This window comes from Taudactylus pleione, unplaced genomic scaffold, assembly GCF_031769625.1.
Source record: "Taudactylus pleione unplaced genomic scaffold, aTauple2 ptg000634l, whole genome shotgun sequence".
Taxonomy (NCBI): Eukaryota; Metazoa; Chordata; class Amphibia; order Anura; family Myobatrachidae; genus Taudactylus; species Taudactylus pleione.
The window spans coordinates 3,278,898-3,294,752 of NW_028285036.1; the positions used below are offsets into that span (position 1 = coordinate 3,278,898).

At 65.3% G+C, this 15,855-nt stretch overlaps 1 protein-coding gene across 1 annotated transcript in view; it reads left to right on the plus strand.

The window, feature by feature from the left end:
* Window positions 1–15,855, plus strand: part of LOC148479189 (uncharacterized) — a 186,695-nt gene that overhangs the window by 43,578 nt on the left and 127,262 nt on the right. The gene's annotated exons all lie outside the window — the stretch shown is intronic.

Here is a 15,855-nt window from a genome sequence, read left to right on the forward strand (position 1 = left end):
CAGCACAGCACACAACACACCGGCCCTCACCCAGCACAGCTCCCCCCTCTCCCAGCACAGCACCCAACACACCGGCCCTCACCCAGCACAGCTCCCCCTTCTCCCAGCACAGCACCCAACACACCGACCCTCACCCAGCACAGATCCCCCCTCTCCCAGCACAGCACACAACACCGGCCCTCACCCAGCACAGCTACCCCCTCTCCCAGCACAGCACCCAACACACCGGCCCTCACCCAGAACAGATCCCCCCTCTCCCAGCACAGCACACACCACACCGGCCCTCACCCAGCACAACTCCAATACACCGACCCTCACCCAGCACAGCTCCCCCCTCTCCCAGCACAGCACCCAACACACCGACCCTCACACAGCACAGCTACCCCCTCTCCCAGCACAGCACCCAACACACCCACCCTCACCCAGCACAGCTACCCCCTCTCCCAGCACAGCATCCATCACACTGGCCCTCACCCAGCACAGCTCCCCTCTCCCAGCACAGCACACAATTCACCGACCCTCACCCTGCACAGCTCCCCCCTCTCCCAGCACAGCACCCAACACACCGACCCTCACCCAGCACAGCTCCCCCTCTCCGAGCACAGCACCCAACTCACCGACCCTCACCCAGCACAGCTCCCCCCTCTCCCAGCACAGCAGCCAAAACACCGGTTGTCACCCAGCACTGCTCCCCCCTCTCCCAGCACAGCACCCAACACACCGGCCCTCACCCAGCACAGCTCCCCCTCGCCCAGCACAGCACCCAACACACCCGCCCTCTCCCAGCACAGCTCCCCCCTCTCCCAGCACAGCATCCAACACACCGGCCCTGACCCAGCACAACTCCCCCCTCTCCCACCACAGCACCCAACACACCAACCCTCAGACAGGACAGCTCCAGGACAGCTCCACTGCTACTAGCACAGCACACAATACACCGACCCTCACCCAGCACAGCTCCCCCCTCTCCCAGCACAGCACTCAACACACCGACCATCACGCAGCACAGTTCCCCCCTCTCCCAGCACAGCACATAACACACCGGCTCTCACCCAGCACAGGTACCCCCTCTCCCAGCACAGCACCCAACACACCGACCCTCACACAGCACAGCTCCCCCTTCTCCCGGCACAGCACCCAACACAACGGCCCTCACCCAACACAGCACCCAACACACCGGCCCTCACCCAGCACAGCTCCCCCCTCTCCCAGCACAACACCGAACACACCGGCCCTCACCTAGCACAGCTCCCCCTCTCTCCCAGCACAGCACCCAACACACCCACCCTCACCCAGCACAGCTCCCCCCTCTCCCAGCACAGCACCCAACACACCGGCCCTCACCCAGCACAGCTCCCCCCTTTCCAGCACAGCACCCAACACACCGACCCTCACCCAGCACAGCTCCGCCCTCTCCCAGCACAGCACCCAACACACCGGCCCTCACCCAGCACAGCTTCCCCCTCTCCCAGGACAGCACACACCACACCGGCCCTCACCCAGCACAGGTCCAATACACCGACCCTCACCCAGCACAGCTCCCCCCTCTCCCAGCACAGCACCCAACACACCGACCCTCACCCAGCACAGCTCCCCCCTCTCCCAGCACAGCACCCAACACAGCGGCCCTCACCCAGCACAGCTCCCCCCCTCTCCCAGCACAGCACGCAACGCACCAGCCCTCACCCGGCACAGCTCCCCCCTCTCCCAGCACAGCAACCAACACACCGACCCTCACCCAGCACAGCTCCCCCCCTCTCCCAGCACAACACCCAACACACCGGCGCTCAACCTGCACAGCTCCCCCCTCTCCCAGCACAGCACCCAACACACTGGCTGTCATCCAGCACAGCTCCCCCTCTCCCAGCACAGCATCCAACACACCGACCTCATCCCAGCACTGCTCCCCCCTCTCCCAGCACAGCACCCAACACACCGACCCTCACCCAGCACAGCTCCCCCCATTCCCAGCACAGCTCCCAACACACCGACTGTCACCCAGCACAGCTCCCCCCTCTCCCAGCACAGCTCCCAATACAACGGCCCTCACCCAACACAGCACCCAACACACCGGCCCTCACCCAGCACAGCTCCCCCCTCTCCCAGCACAACACCCAACACACCGACCCTCACCCAGCACAGCTCCCCCCTCTCCCAGCACAGCACCCAATACACCGGCCGTCATCCAGTGCAGCTCGCCCCTCTCCCAGCACAGCACCCAATACACCGACCCTCACCCAGCACAGGTCCCCCGTCTCCCAGCACAGCACCCAACACACCGACCCTCACCCAGCACAGCTCCCCCCTCTCCCAGCACAGCACCCAACATAGCGGCCCTCACCCAGCACAGCTCCCCGCCTCTCCCAGCACAGCATGCAACACACATGCCCTCACCCGGCACAGCTCCCCCCTCTCCCAGCACAGCACCCAACACACCGGCCCTCACCCAGCACAGCTCCTACCTCTCCCAGCACAGCACCCAACACACCGACCCTCACCCAGCACAGCTCCCCCCTCTCCCAGCACAGCACCCAACACTCCGACCCTCACCCAGCACAGCTCCCCCCATTCCCAGCACAGCACCTAACACACTGCCTGTCACCCAGCACAGCTCCCCCCTCTCCCAGCACAGGACCCAATACATCGGCCGTCACCCAGCGCAGCTCCCCCCTCTCCCAGCACAGCAGCCAATACACCGACCCTCACCCAGCACAGCTCCCCCCTCTCCCAGCACAGCACCCAACACACTAACACTCACCCTGCACAGCTCCCCCCTCTCCCAGCACAGCACCCAACACACCGACCCTCACCCAGCACAGCTCCCCCCTCTCCCAGCACAGCACCCAACACACTGACCCTCACCCAGCACTGCTCCCCCCTCTCCCAGCACAGCACCCAACACACTGACCCTCACCCAGCACAGCTCCCCCCTCTCCCAGCACAGCACCCAACACACCGGCCATCACCCAGCACAGCTCCCCTTTTTCCCAGCACAGCACCCTACTCACCGACCCTCACCCAGCACAGCTCCCCCCTCTCCCAGCACAGCACCGAAAACACTGGTTGTCACCCAGCACAGCTCCCCCCTCTCCCAGCACAGCACACAACACACCGGCCCTCACCCAGCACAGCTCCCCCCTCTCCCAGCACAGCACCCAACACACCGGCCCTCACCCAGCACAGCTCCCCCTCGCCCAGCACAGCACCCAACACACCCGCCCTCACCCAGCACAGCTCCCCCCTCTCCCAGCACAGCACACAATACACCGACCCTCTCCCAGCACAGCTTCCCCCTCTCCCAGCACAGCACCCAACACACTGACCCTCACCCAGCACAGCTCCCCCCTCTCCTAGCACAGCACCCAACACAGCGGCCCTCACCCAGCACAGCTCCCCCCCCTCTCCCAGACCAGCCCCTCACCCGGCACAGCTCCCCCCTCTCCCAGCAGAGCACCCAACTCACCGACCCTCACCCAGCACAGCTACCCCCTCTTCCAGCACAGCACCCAACACACCGGCCCTCACCCAGCACAGCTCCTCCCTCTCCCAGCACAGCACCCCAACACACCGACCCTCACCCAGCACAGCTCCCCCCTCTCCCAGCACAGCACACAACACACCGACCTTAACCCAGCACAGCTCCCCCCTCTCCCAGCACAGCACCCAACACACCGACCCTCACCCAGCACATCTTTCCCCTCTCCCAGCACAGCACCCAATACACCGGCCGTCACCCAGCGCAGCTCCCCCCTCTCCCAGCACAGCACCCAATACACCGACCCTCACCCAGCACAGCTCCCCCCTCTCCCAGCACAGCACCCAACACACTGACCCTCCCCTAGCACTGCTCCCCCCTCTCCCAGCACAGCACCCAACACACCGGCCCTCACCCAGCACAGCTCCCCCTTTTCCCAGCACAGCACCCAGCACAGCTCCCCCCTCTCCCAGCACAGCACCCACCACACCGACCCTCACCCAGCACAGCTCCCCCTCTCCCAGCACAGCACCCAACTCACCGACCCTCACCCAGCACAGCTCCCCCTCTCCCAGCACAGCACCCAAAACACCGGTTGTCACCCAGCACAGCTCCCCCCTCTCCCAGCACAGCACACAACACACCGGCCCTCACCCAGCACAGCTCATCCCTCTCCCAGCACAGAACCCAACACACCGGCCCCTCACCCAGCACAGCTCCCCCCTCGCCCAGCACAGCACCCAACACACCAGCTCTCACCCAGCACAGCTCCCCCCTCTCCAGCACAGCATCCAACACACAGGCCCTCACCCAGCACAACTCCCCCCCTCTCCCAGCACAGCACCCAACACACCAACCCTCAGACAGCACAGCTCCCCTGCTGCCAGAACAGCACCCAATACACCAACCCTCACACAGCACAGCTCCCCCCTCTACCAGCACAGCACCCAACACACCGACCCTCACCCAGCACAGCTCCCCCCTCTCCCAGCACAGCACATAACACACCGGCCCTCACACAGCACAGGTCCCCCTTCTCCCAGCTCAGCACCCAACACACCGGCCCTCACCCAGCACAGCACCCAACACACTGGCCCTCACCCAGCACAGCTCCCCTCTCCCAGCACAGCACCCAACACCAACCCTCAGACAGGACAGCTCCCCTGCTCCCAGCACAGCACCCAATACACCAACCCTCACACAGCACAGCTCCCGCCTCTCCCAGCACAGCACCCCAACACACCGACCCTCACCCAGCACAGCTCCCCCCTCTCACAGCACAGCACACAACACACCGACCTTAACCCAGCACAGCTCCCCCCTCTCCCAGCACAGCACCCAACACACCCACCCTCACCCATCACAGCTCCCCCCTCTCGCAGCACAGCACATAACACACCGGCCCTCACACAGCACAGGTCCCCCTTCTCCCAGCTCAGCTCCCAACACACCGGCCTCACCCAGCACAGCACCCAACACACCGGCCCTCACCCAGCACAGCTCCCCCCTTCCCCAGCACAGCACCCAACACACTGCCCCTCACCCAGTACAGCTCCCCCCCTCTCCCTGCACAGCACCCAACACACCCACCTCACCCCAGCACAGCTACCCCCCTCTCCCAGCACAGCACCCAATACACCGGCTGTCACCCAGCACAGCTCCTTCCTCTCCCAGCACAGCATCCAACACACTGGCCCTCACCCAGCACAGCTCCCCTCTCCCAGCACAGCACCCAACACACCGGCTGTCACCCAGCACAGCTCCCCTCTCCCAGCACAGCACACAATACACTGACCCTCACCCTGCACAGCTCCCCCATCTCCCAGCACAGCACCCAACACACCGACCCTCACCCAGCACAGCTCCCCCTCGCCCAGCACAGCACCCAACACACCCGCCCTCACCCAGCACAGCTCCCCCCTCTCCCAGCACAGCATCCAACACACCGGCCCTGACCCAGCACAACTCCCCCCTCTCCCAGCTCAGCACCCAACACACCAACCCTCAGACAGGACAGCTCCCCTGCTCCCAGCACAGCACCCAATACACCAACCCTCACACAGCACAGCTCCCGCCTCTCCCAGCACAGCACCCAACACACCGACTGTCACCCAGCACAGCTCCCCCCTCTCCCAGCACAGCACCCAATACACCGGCCGTCACCCAGCGCAGCTCCCCCTTCTCCCAGCACAGCACACAATACACCGACCCTCACCCAGCACAGCTCCCCCCTCTCCCAGCACAGCACCCAACACAGCGGCCCTCACCCAGCACAGCTCCCCCCCCTCTCCCAGCACAGCACGCAACACACCAGCCCTCACCCGGCACAGCTCTGCCCTCTCCCAGCACAGCACCCAACTCACCGACCCTCACCCAGCACAGCTACCCCCTCTCCCAGCACAGCACCCAACACAACCGACTGTCACCCCAGCACAGCTCCTCCCTCTCCCAGCACAGCACCCATCACACCGACCCTCACCCAGCACAGCTCCCCCCTCTCCCAGCACAGCACACAAACACACCGACCTTAACCCAGCACAGCTCCCCCCCTCTCCCAGCACAGCACCCCAACACACCGACCCTCACCCAGCACAGCTTCCCCATTCCCAGCACAGCACCCAACACACCGGCTGTCACCCAACACAGCTTCCCCCCCTCTCGCAGCACAGCACCCAATACACCGGCCGTCACCCAGCGCTGCTCCCCCCTCTCCCAGCACAGAACCCAATACACCGACCCTCACCCAGCACAGCTCCCCCCTCTCCCAGCACAGCACCCAACACACTGACCCTCACCCAGCACTGCTCCCCTCTCTCCCAGCACAGCACCCAACACACCGGCCCTCACCCAGCACAGCTCCACCTCTTCCAGCACAGTACCCAACTCACTGACCCTCACCCAGCACAGCTCCCCCCTCTCCCAGCACAGCACCCAAAACACCGGTTGTCACCCAGCACAGCTCCCCCCTCTCCCAGCACAGCACACAACACACCGGCCCTCACCCAGCACAGTTCCCCCCTCTCCCAGCACAGCACCCGACACACCGGCCCTCACCCAGCACAGCTCCCCCCTCGCCCAGCACAGGCACCCAACACCTACCGACCCTCACCCAGCACAGCTCCCCCTTCTCCCAGCACAGCACCCAACACACCGACCCTCACCCAGCACAGATCCCCCCTCTCCCAGCACAGCACACAACACCGGCCCTCACCCAGCACAGCTACCCCCTCTCCCAGCACAGCACCCAACCACACCGGCCCTCACCCAGAACAGATCCCCCCTCTCCCAGCACAGCACACACCACACCGGCCCTCACCCAGCACAACTCCAATACACCGACCCTCACCCAGCACAGCTCCCCCCTCTCCCAGCACAGCACCCAACACACCGACCCTCACACAGCACAGCTACCCCCTCTCCCAGCACAGCACCCAACACACCCACCCTCACCCAGCACAGCTACCCCCTCTCCCAGCACAGCATCCATCACACTGGCCCTCACCCAGCACAGCTCCCCTCTCCCAGCACAGCACACAATTCACCGACCCTCACCCTGCACAGCTCCCCCCTCTCCCAGCACAGCACCCAACACACCGACCCTCACCCAGCACAGCTCCCCCTCTCCGAGCACAGCACCCAACTCACCGACCCTCACCCAGCACAGCTCCCCCCTCTCCCAGCACAGCAGCCAAAACACCGGTTGTCACCCAGCACTGCTCCCCCCTCTCCCAGCACAGCACCCAACACACCGGCCCTCACCCAGCACAGCTCCCCCTCGCCCAGCACAGCACCCAACACACCCGCCCTCTCCCAGCACAGCTCCCCCCTCTCCCAGCACAGCATCCAACACACCGGCCCTGACCCAGCACAACTCCCCCCTCTCCCACCACAGCACCCAACACACCAACCCTCAGACAGGACAGCTCCACTGCTCCCAGCACAGCACACAATACACCGACCCTCACCCAGCACAGCTCCCCCCTCTCCCAGCACAGCACTCAACACACCGACCATCACGCAGCACAGTTCCCCCCTCTCCCAGCACAGCACATAACACACCGGCTCTCACCCAGCACAGGTACCCCCCTCTCCCAGCACAGCACCACAACACACCGACCCTCACACAGCACAGCTCCCCCTTCTCCCGGAACAGCACCCAACACAACGGCCCTCACCCAACACAGCACCCAACACACCGGCCCTCACCCAGCACAGCTCCCCCCTCTCCCAGCACAACACCGAACACACCGGCCCTCACCTAGCACAGCTCCCCCTCTCTCCCAGCACAGCACCCAACACACCCACCCTCACCCAGCACAGCTCCCCCCTCTCCCAGCACAGCACCCAACACACCGGCCCTCACCCAGCACAGCTCCCCCCTTTCCCAGCACAGCACCCAACACACCGACCCTCACCCAGCACAGCTCCGCCCTCTCCCAGCACAGCACCCAACACACCGGCCCTCACCCAGCACAGCTTCCCCCTCTCCCAGGACAGCACACACCACACCGGCCCTCACCCAGCACAGGTCCAATACACCGACCCTCACCCAGCACAGCTCCCCCCTCTCCCAGCACAGCACCCAACACACCGACCCTCACCCAGCACAGCTCCCCCCTCTCCCAGCACAGCACCCAACACAGCGGCCCTCACCCAGCACAGCTCCCCCCCTCTCCCAGCACAGCACGCAACGCACCAGCCCTCAACCTGCACAGCTCCCCCCTCTCCCAGCACAGCACCCAACACACTGGCTGTCATCCAGCACAGCTCCCCCTCTCCCAGCACAGCATCCAACACACCGACCTCATCCCAGCACTGCTCCCCCCTCTCCCAGCACAGCACCCAACACACCGACCCTCACCCAGCACAGCTCCCCCCATTCCCAGCACAGCTCCCAACACACCGACTGTCACCCAGCACAGCTCCCCCCTCTCCCAGCACAGCTCCCAATACACCGACCCTCACCCAGCACAGCTCCCCCCATTCCCAGCACAGCTCCCAACACACCGACCCTCACCCAGCACAGCTCCCCCCTCTCCCAGCACAGCACCCAATACACCGGCCGTCACCCAGTGCAGCTCGCCCCTCTCCCAGCACAGCACCCAATACACCGACCCTCACCCAGCACAGGTCCCCCGTCTCCCAGCACAGCACCCAACATAGCGGCCCTCACCCAGCACAGCTCCCCGCCTCTCCCAGCACAGCATGCAACACACCTGCCCTCACCCGGCACAGCTCCCCCCTGTCCCAGCACAGCACCCAACACACCGACCCTCACCCAGCACAGCTCCCCCCCTCTCCCAGCACAGCACCCAACACACCGGTCCTCACCCAGCACAGCTCCTACCTCTCCCAGCACAGCACCCAACACACCGACCCTCACCCAGCACAGCTCCCCCCTCTCCCAGCACAGCACCCAACACTCCGACCCTCACCCAGCACAGCTCCCCCCATTCCCAGCACAGCACCTAACACACTGCCTGTCACCCAGCACAGCTCCCCCCTCTCCCAGCACAGGACCCAATACACCGGCCGTCACCCAGCGCAGCTCCCCCCTCTCCCAGCACAGCAGCCAATACACCGACCCTCACGCAGCACAGCTCCCCCCTCTCCCAGCACAGCACCCAACACACTAACACTCACCCTGCACAGCTCCCCCCTCTCCCAGCACAGCACCCAACACACCGACCCTCACCCAGCACAGCTCCCCCCTCTCCCAGCACAGCACCCAACACACTGACCCTCACCCAGCACTGCTCCCCCCTCTCCCAGCACAGCACCCAACACATTGACCCTCACCCAGCACAGCTCCCCCCTCTCCCAGCACAGCACCCAACACACCGGCCCTCACCCAGCACAGCTCCCCTTTTTCCCAGCACAGCACCCAACTCACTGACCCTCACCCAGCACAGCTCCCCCCTCTCCCAGCACAGCACCGAAAACACTGGTTGTCACCCGGCACAGCTCCCCCCTCTCCCAGCACAGCACACAACACACCGGCCCTCACCCAGCACAGCTCCCCCCTCTCCCAGCACAGCACCCAACACACCGGCCCTCACCCAGCACAGCTCCCCCTCGCCCAGCACAGCACCCAACACACCCGCCCTCACCCAGCACAGCTCCCCCCTCTCCCAGCACAGCACACAATACACCGACCCTCTCCCAGCACAGCTTCCCCCTCTCCCAGCACAGCACCCAACACACCGACCCTCACCCAGCACAGCTCCCCCCTCTCTCTAGCACAGCACCCAACACAGCGGCCCTCACCCAGCACAGCTCCCCCCCTCTCCCAGCAGAGCACGCAACGCACCAGCCCTCACCCGGCACAGCTCCCCCCCTCTCCCAGCAGAGCACCCAACTCACCGACCCTCACCCAGCACAGCTACCCCCTCTCCCAGCACAGCACCCAACACACCGGCCCTCACCCAGCACAGCTCCTCCCTCTCCCAGCACAGCACCCAACACACCGACCCCTCACCCAGCACAGCTCCCCCCTCTCCCAGCACAGCACACAACACACCGACCTTAACCCAGCACAGCTCCCCCCTCTCCCAGCACAGCACCCAACACACCCACCCTCACCCATCACAGCTCCCCCCTCTCGCAGCACAGCACATAACACACCGGCCCTCACACAGCACAGGTCCCCCTTCTCCCAGCTCAGCTCCCAACACACCGGCCCTCACCCAGCACAGCACCCAACACACCGGCCCTCACCCAGCACAGCTCCCCCCTCCCCCAGCACAGCACCCAACACACTGCCCCTCACCCAGTACAGCTCCCCCCCTCTCCCTGCACAGCACCCAACACACCCACCCTCACCCAGCACAGCTACCCCCTCTCCCAGCACAGCACCCAATACACCGGCTGTCACCCAGCACAGCTCCTTCCTCTCCCAGCACAGCATCCAACACACTGGCCCTCACCCAGCACAGCTCCCCTCTCCCAGCACAGCACCCAACACACCGGCTGTCACCCAGCACAGCTCCCCCTCTCCCAGCACAGCACACAATACACTGACCCTCACCCTGCACAGCTCCCCCATCTCCCAGCACAGCACCCAACACACCGACCCTCACCCAGCACAGCTCCCCCTCGCCCAGCACAGCACCCAACACACCCGCCCTCACCCAGCACAGCTCCCCCCTCCCAGCACAGCATCCAACACACCGGCCCTGACCCAGCACAACTCCCCCCTCTCCCAGCTCAGCACCCAACACACCAACCCTCAGACAGGACAGCTCCCCTGCTCCCAGCACAGCACCCAATACACCAACCCTCACAGCACAGCTCCCGCCTCTCCCAGCACAGCACCCAACACACCGACTGTCACCCAGCACAGCTCCCCCCTCTCCCAGCACAGCACCCAATACACCGGCCGTCACCCAGCGCAGCTCCCCCTTCTCCCAGCACAGCACACAATACACCGACCCTCACCCAGCACAGCTCCCCCCTCTCCCAGCACAGCACCCAACACAGCGGCCCTCACCCAGCACAGCTCCCCCCCTCTCCCAGCACAGCACGCAACACACCAGCCCTCACCCGGCACAGCTCTGCCCTCTCCCAGCACAGCACCCAACTCACCGACCCTCACCCAGCACAGCTACCCCCTCTCCCAGCACAGCACCCAACACACCGACTGTCACCCAGCACAGCTCCTCCCTCTCCCAGCACAGCACCCATCACACCGACCCTCACCCAGCACAGCTCCCCCCTCTCCCAGCACAGCACACAACACATCGACCTTAACCCAGCACAGCTCCCCCCTCTACCAGCACAGCACCCAACACACCGACCCTCACCCAGCACAGCTTCCCCCATTCCCAGCACAGCACCCAACACAACGGCTGTCACCCAGCACAGCTTCCCCCTCTCCCAGCACAGCACCCAATACACCGGCCGTCACCCAGCGCTGCTCCCCCCTCTCCCAGCACAGAACCCAATACACCAACCCTCACCCAGCACAGCTCCCCCCTCTCCCAGCACAGCACCCAACACACTGACCCTCACCCAGCACTGCTCCCCCCTCTCCCAGCACAGCACCCAACACACCGGCCCTCACCCAGCACAGCTCCCCCTTTTCCCAGCACTGCACCCATCACACCTACCCTCACCCAGCACAGCTCCCCCCTCTCCCAGCACAGCACCCAACACACCGACCCTCACCCAGCACAGCTCCACCTCTTCCAGCACAGTACCCAACTCACTGACCCTCACCCAGCACAGCTCCCCCCTCTCCCAGCACAGCACCCAAAACACCGGTTGTCACCCAGCACAGCTCCCCCCTCTCCCAGCACAGCACACAACACACCGGCCCTCACCCAGCACAGCTCCCCCCTCTCCCAGCACAGCACCCGACACACCGGCCCTCACCCAGCACAGCTCCCCCTCGCCCAGCACAGCACCCAACACACCGGCCCTCACCCAGCACAGCTCCCCCTTCTCCCAGCACAGCACCCAACACACCGACCCTCACCCAGCACAGATCCCCCCTCTCCCAGCACAGCACACAACTCCGGCCCTCACCCAGCACAGCTACCCCCTCTCCCAGCACAGCACCCAACACACCGGCCCTCACCCAGAACAGATCCCCCCTCTCCCAGCACAGCACACACCACACCGGCCCTCACCCAGCACAACTCCAATACACCGACCCTCACCCAGCACAGCTCCCCCCTCTCCCAGCACAGCACCCAACACACCGACCCTCACACAGCACAGCTACCCCCTCTCCCAGCACAGCACCCAACACACCCACCCTCACCCAGCACAGCTACCCCCTCTCCCAGCACAGCATCCATCACACTGGCCCTCACCCAGCACAGCTCCCCTCTCCCAGCACAGCACACAATTCACCGACCCTCACCCTGCACAGCTCCCCCCTCTCCCAGCACAGCACCCAACACACCGACCCTCACCCAGCACAGCTCCCCCTCTCCGAGCACAGCACCCAACTCACCGACCCTCACCCAGCACAGCTCCCCCCTCTCCCAGCACAGCAGCCAAAACACCGGTTGTCACCCAGCACTGCTCCCCCCTCTCCCAGCACAGCACCCAACACACCGGCCCTCACCCAGCACAGCTCCCCCTCGCCCAGCACAGCACCCAACACACCCGCCCTCTCCCAGCACAGCTCCCCCCTCTCCCAGCACAGCATCCAACACACCGGCCCTGACCCAGCACAACTCCCCCCTCTCCCACCACAGCACCCAACACACCAACCCTCAGACAGGACAGCTCCACTGCTCCCAGCACACAATACACCGACCCTCACCCAGCACAGCTCCCCCCTCTCCCAGCACAGCACTCAACACACCGACCATCACGCAGCACAGTTCCCCCCTCTCCCAGCACAGCACATAACACACCGGCTCTCACCCAGCACAGGTACCCCCTCTCCCAGCACAGCACCCAACACACCGACCCTCACACAGCACAGCTCCCCCTTCTCCCGGCACAGCACCCAACACAACGGCCCTCACCCAACACAGCACCCAACACACCGGCCCTCACCCAGCACAGCTCCCCCCTCTCCCAGCACAACACCGAACACACCGGCCCTCACCTAGCACAGCTCCCCCTCTCTCCCAGCACAGCACCCAACACACCCACCCTCACCCAGCACAGCTCCCCCCTCTCCCAGCACAGCACCCAACACACCGGCCCTCACCCAGCACAGCTCCCCCCTTTCCCAGCACAGCACCCAACACACCGACCCTCACCCAGCACAGCTCCGCCCTCTACCAGCACAGCACCCAACACACCGGCCCTCACCCAGCACAGCTTCCCCCTCTCCCAGGACAGCACCCAACACACCGGCCCTCACCCAGCACAGCTCCCCCCTTTCCCAGCACAGCACCCAACACACCGACCCTCACCCAGCACAGCTACCCCCTCTCCCAGCACAGCACCCAACACACCGGCCCTCACCCAGCACAGCTCCTCCCTCTCCCAGCACAGCACCCAACACACCGACCCTCACCCAGCACAGCTCCCCCCTCTCCCAGCACAGCACACAACACACCGACCTTAACCCAGCACAGCTCCCCCCTCTCCCAGCACAGCACCCAACACACCGACCCTCACCCAGCACATCTTCCCCCTCTCCCAGCACAGCACCCAATACACCGGCCGTCACCCAGCGCAGCTCCCCCCTCTCCCAGCACAGCACCCAATACACCGACCCTCACCCAGCACAGCTCCCCCCTCTCCCAGCACAGCACCCAACACACTGACCCTCCCCCAGCACTGCTCCCCCCTCTCCCAGCACAGCACCCAACACACCGGCGCTCACCCAGCACAGCTCCCCCTTTTCCCAGCACAGCACCCAGCACAGCTCCCCCCTCTCCCAGCACAGCACCCACCACACCGACCCTCACCCAGCACAGCTCCCCCTCTCCCAGCACAGCACCCAACTCACCGACCCTCACCCAGCACAGCTCCCCCCTCTCCCAGCACAGCACCCAAAACACCGGTTGTCACCCAGCACATCTCCCCCCTCTCCCAGCACAGCACACAACACATCGGCCCTCACCCAGCACAGCTCATCCCTCTCCCAGCACAGAACCCAACACACCGGCCCTCACCCAGCACAGCTCCCCCTCGCCCAGCACAGCACCCAACACACCAGCTCTCACCCAGCACAGCTCCCCCCTCTCCCAGCACAGCATCCAACACACAGGCCCTCACCCAGCACAACTCCCCCCTCTCCCAGCACAGCACCCAACACACCAACCCTCAGACAGCACAGCTCCCCTGCTGCCAGAACAGCACCCAATACACCAACCCTCACAGCACAGCTCCCCCCTCTACCAGCACAGCACCCAACACACCGACCCTCACCCAGCACAGCTCCCCCTCTCCCAGCACAGCACATAACACACCGGCCCTCACACAGCACAGGTCCCCCTTCTCCCAGCTCAGCACCCAACACACCGGCCCTCACCCAGCACAGCACCCAACACACTGGCCCTCACCCAGCACAGCTCCCCTCTCCCAGCACAGCACCCAACACACCAACCCTCAGACAGGACAGCTCCCCTGCTCCCAGCACAGCACCCAATACACCAACCCTCACACAGCACAGCTCCCGCCTCTCCCAGCACAGCACCCAACACACCGACCCTCACCCAGCACAGCTCCCCCCTCTCACAGCACAGCACACAACACACCGACCTTAACCCAGCACAGCTCCCCCCTCTCCAGCACAGCACCCAACACACCCACCCTCACCCATCACAGCTCCCCCCTCTCGCAGCACAGCACATAACACACCGGCCCTCACACAGCACAGGTCCCCCTTCTCCCAGCTCAGCTCCCAACACACTGCCCCTCACCCAGTACAGCTCCCCCCCTCTCCCTGCACAGCACCCAACACACCCACCCTCACCCAGAACAGCTACCCCCTCTCCCAGCACAGCACCCAATACACCGGCTGTCACCCAGCACAGCTCCTTCCTCTCCCAGCACAGCATCCAACACACTGGCCCTCACCCAGCACAGCTCCCCTCTCCCAGCACAGCACCCAACACACCGGCTGTCACCCAGCACAGCTCCCCCTCTCCCAGCACAGCACACAATACACTGACCCTCACCCTGCACAGCTCCCCCATCTCCCAGCACAGCACCCAACACACCGACCCTCACCCAGCACAGCTCCCCCTCGCCCAGCACAGCACCCAACACACCCTCCCTCACCCAGCACAGCTCCCCCCTCTCCCAGCACAGCATCCAACACACCGGCCCTGACCCAGCACAACTCCCCCCTCTCCCAGCTCAGCACCCAACACACCAACCCTCAGACAGGACAGCTCCCCTGCTCCCAGCACAGCACCCAATACACCAACCCTCACACAGCACAGCTCCCGCCTCTCCCAGCACAGCACCCAACACACCGACTGTCACCCAGCACAGCTCCCCCCTCTCCCAGCACAGCACCCAATACACCGGCCGTCACCCAGCGCAGCTCCCCCTTCTCCCAGCACAGCACACAATACACCGACCCTCACCCAGCACAGCTCCCCCCTCTCCCAGCACAGCACCCAACACAGCGGCCCTCACCCAGCACAGCTCCCCCCCTCTCCCAGCACAGCATGCAACACACCAGCCCTCACCCGGCACAGCTCTGCCCTCTCCCAGCACAGCACCCAACTCACCGACCCTCACCCAGCACAGCTCCCCCCTCTCCCAGCACAGCACCCAACACACCGACTGTCACCCAGCACAGCTCCTCCCTCTCCCAGCACAGCACCCATCACACCGACCCTCACCCAGCACAGCTCCCCCCTCTCCCAGCACAGCACACAACACACCGACCTTAACCCAGCACAGCTCCCCCCTCTCCCAGCACAGCACCCAACACACCGACCCTCACCCAGCAC